Source organism: Echinops telfairi, unplaced genomic scaffold, assembly GCF_000313985.2.
Source record: "Echinops telfairi isolate 266 unplaced genomic scaffold, ASM31398v2 ScPeMD7_7469;HRSCAF=8507_1, whole genome shotgun sequence".
NCBI classification, from domain to species: Eukaryota; Metazoa; Chordata; class Mammalia; order Afrosoricida; family Tenrecidae; genus Echinops; species Echinops telfairi.
Genome location: NW_022111373.1, coordinates 41541693 through 41545775, shown reverse-complemented (window position 1 = coordinate 41545775; position 4083 = coordinate 41541693). Strand labels below are relative to the sequence as shown.

The window sequence follows — 4083 nt, the reverse complement described above, 5'->3', positions numbered from 1 at the left end:
AAAATAGAACTACTCCTTTGGAGATGCAAGGTTGTAACTATTTAGGGGAGTCAAAAAGATCCTTAGGAGTAGCTAGAGCTTTCTAATGTTCAGCAATTAGGGAGAAGAAAACTGTATTTAAAGCATAGAGGAAGGGAATCATTCAATGTAGCATAGAATTTGGAATCAAGATGTTTCCAGCAAGCAGGATTTGAATATAAATGTATTACCCAAAAAAAGCACTATTTTAAAAAAAATTAAACGGCATTCCATAGCAATAGATTAACAAGATATTAATTATTTTTTTCATCAACCTCTTTCTGAAAAAGGTGCATCTAACATGGCAGAACATGTTTTGATTAATGAAGAATCCATCAAGTATGAAACATATGTGTCTATAAATTACATACATCTCTAAACTACCAAGAATGGGACATACCTATGTAAGGAAAAGAGGAGGTTACATTTAAAAAAATCTCAGTTGTATAGGAATACATGTTGTATTTTTAGCATCTACCTGGCACATGACCATAAAATTTAATGTTGCCAACAAAATCAATTTATAATCCATGGTTCTTAGACAGATTTTAAATGCCTAATGTACTCCAAAATAAATATGCGCATGATAGAAGGTGATGGTGAAAGGCATCCAGAGTTGTAGTAATTAACTGAGAAGAGTAGTTACTCATAATTAAATGAGGAAAATGATAAGAAAAAAGAGAAATGTATGATTCCTTATTTCCTTTGAATGCTCATGGTAGTATAAATTTAATATTTTAGCAAATTATGAATAGTGCTCTGACATACATTTTTGAGTCTTTTCAAAAACATTTTAATCAATGCCTGGTGCCTGATAGCTGATCCGCTCGACACCTCTTCATCACAGACTGTGTGCTTCTTCCAGGTGGACTTGTTTCCCTGCTAGATGGCCTCTTTTTTAACTTCAAGTCTTTGAGACCCAGATGCTATATCTTCTAACAAACAATATATCGATGCGAACAAGGGGGGTCAGAACGGAGACAAATGAACATCCCCTCACAGAAGGGTCACAGAAGAGGACTAGCCAGTCAGGGTGCAGTATAAGAAACACACAATGTTCCTCTATTTCTTTAATGCTCCCCAGCCCCCTTGACTATCTTCACCCCAGTTGTAGCTTAGAAACTCAGCTAGACTGGAGCATGTACACTGGTACAGATAAGAGCTCTGAAAACACGGAATCCGGGACAGATAAAACCCTCAGGAACAACAATGGGAGTAGTGAAACCATGGGGGTGTGGGAAGGTGTGAGGAGAAGGGGAAGAAAGGGGGAACAGATCACAAGGATCGATGTATAATGAACCCCCCTCCTCCCGCCCTTGGGGGAGGAACAACAGAAACGTGAGTGAAGGGAGACAGCCATCCATGTAACGCATGAGAATAATATCAAGGGGTCACTAGGATGGGAGGGTGGAAGGGAAGGGAAAGAAGAGGAGCTGATCCCAAGGGCTCAAGTAGAAAGAAAATGTTTTGAAAGTGATGAAGGTAACATATGTACAAATATGTTTGATAAAACTGATGCATGCATTGTTAAAAGAGCTGTAAAAAACCCCAATAAGGTGATTTATTAAAAAAATTATAACTAAGAGTTAAACTTTGAAAAAGAAAATTGGGAATAAGTATTGAAAAATATCAATGAAATTAAATGCAATGCAATTGTCTTATATTTGGAAAAGGGTCAAATTAACTTAGAAAAAAAAACTTTGATATGGTCTTGAACATTTTTCTGTATCTTCAACTTTTAGTGAAAAATTGATATGATTAGGCATGTATGTTGTATTTTTCCATATGTTAGACATAATCAGATGTTACTAGAGTGGGTGCATATTACCATAACACTCTAAATGTGGTTTAAAAACTATTTGAATAAATACTTAAAATAATCATAGACTACTTTATCAACCCTTGTAGAGGCATGAAGTGAAAATGCGGCATTGTTCAAGAAATGCTCAGGCACAAACCTGATATGGGCTAGTTCAAACTTCGATAATCATATGAGATACTTAAAGTTTATTTATTTATTTACTTATTTCCTCCAAAAGGACGTGCACCATTCCTGGAAGTACTGCAAGGTCGACGCGTGGAGTGGATGGAGCAAGCTCCTATTACATCTCCCTGCTCCAAAAATCCATTTAATATATTGTCCTCAGATAGAGGACGTAGCAGATATATTAAACTGATAAGAACAGATGCTACACTTGATCTTAGCCAAAAGGCCGAGAAGTGATTATTAAAGTTTATTGTGCAAACCTGACCGATAAACAGATGTGGGGTTAATTGAAGGGCAGAGAGATAAATGGCTTGGTCAGCCTCGCCTTTCTAGTTCTTTGGTCTCTTGCTTTGTGATGGTGGGATCAGGGTGCAGCTGCCTTAGCCAGTTCCCTGCTTCAGCTGTGAGACATCCCCAAGGAGAAGGTGCGTGGACCTACCCTGATGCAGCCCTGGGTGTTGGAGCAGCCTTCTGGAGACCTCTGCCAGCACTGAGATGTGTAAATGCTCACTGACTTGGCTTTCCTCCTGCCGTTGGTGTCATTGTGTGTGTTTTGTGAGAGGGAGGAGGACTTTGTGGATTGATGTCGGACATATGGGTTCATGGTGGACTTATGGGCTTGGGCAGAACTGAGTTGGGATGTTTTCTTGATGTGGACTTAACCTAATATACTCTCTCTTTTATATATGAGTTTGTGTGGATTTGTTTCTCTGCAGGACCCAGACTAACACACGATATCTACTGATAATCTTTTTTAGATGATTACCTACACAAGTGTTCAGTTTCTACTTTCTTACAAATTAAACAGTAGAATTAATCTTTATCATTAAAAATGAATTCAAAAGAATTAATATCAAATTACTTTAATATATATTGTCTGCATGTGCTTTCTTTTTTGTGTGATACCATTTGCTCTTTTGTTAATTAAAAGATCATTTACAGTTCTTATACCAATTCATACATCAATTGTGTCAAGCATATTGGTACATATGATGCCATCCTTATTTTCTAAAGATGTACTTTCTGTTGAGCCATGGTATCGGCTCCCCTGTTTTAGCCTCCCCTTCCCGCATCCTCTTGACCCCTTGAAATAATTGTAAGTTGTCCTTTCTTTGATGGAACAGAAATGAACATTTACTCATGTACTTACTTTCTTATCTGTCAGAAAAAAAGTATCATTCATTAACTTTAATAGATTTTTCATTTCTAAAAAGCTATTTATTGTATCTTAAATATAAAATTCTGTTTTTCTAATGATAACAAAAACAGAGAAGTAAATGTTAAACAAAGAAACAGTAGACCCCCAATTACTTATATGCTGGATTATTTACTCTTCATATTTTCTTGCTGTTAATTTCCATTGAGTGAACACCAAATTATAGTTACCTCACAATCGTCATGTCCAAGTCCGTTGTGAGGCTACTACGCCATCTCACCATTTCACCGAGAGTCTGTTATTCCGTTCTACTTCACCGAATCTTATGTCTTCTCTGGTGATTTATCTGTCTTTGAAATCTCTCTATATATTTAAAAATTTTCACTGCAAAGGTCAAGTAGGATAATCACGTTTCTAAGGGTAGATAAAATAAGGAGAAAATCCCATGGTCTGTCATTCTAAAACACTTATAATGCTAATTAAATGTTAATATTTTCTTTTTGTAAGATTTTAATCATTTTCAGTATCCGTAATCATTATATTTCTTTTTTTACTTTTAATTAAAAGACATTATAAATCATTATATACTAATTCTTATTGTGTATTTGCTCTTCATCTGCCTCCATATAAACAATTTATTAATTAATTTATTTATTTGTGCCAAGCCCTCCCCCCCCCTCTTACCCCTCCAGCCCTTTACAGGAAGTTGCACGCCCAACAATTTATTAATAATATAAAGAAGAGTAATAATAGAGTTTTGGAGTAAATTTGCATCATAGGAAAAATGCATTTAATGCTGGTTACCTATAAAATATTACTATTTATATTCTGAATCAAATTTAAAACCTAAAAAATAATTGTTGATAGAAATTACCATTATTATTTCAATTACCAATATCAATTTAATGTGTAAATAAGATAC

The 4083-nt window shown here is 35.4% G+C and overlaps 1 non-coding gene across 1 annotated transcript; it reads right to left on the bottom strand.

The window, feature by feature from the left end:
- Nucleotides 1-2055: 2055 nt before the first annotated feature.
- LOC115873799 lies at nt 2056-2243 on the bottom strand. Its single transcript, XR_004048595.1, has one exon. It is a non-coding gene; the product is annotated as a U2 spliceosomal RNA (small nuclear RNA).
- Nucleotides 2244-4083: the final 1840 nt, after the last annotated feature.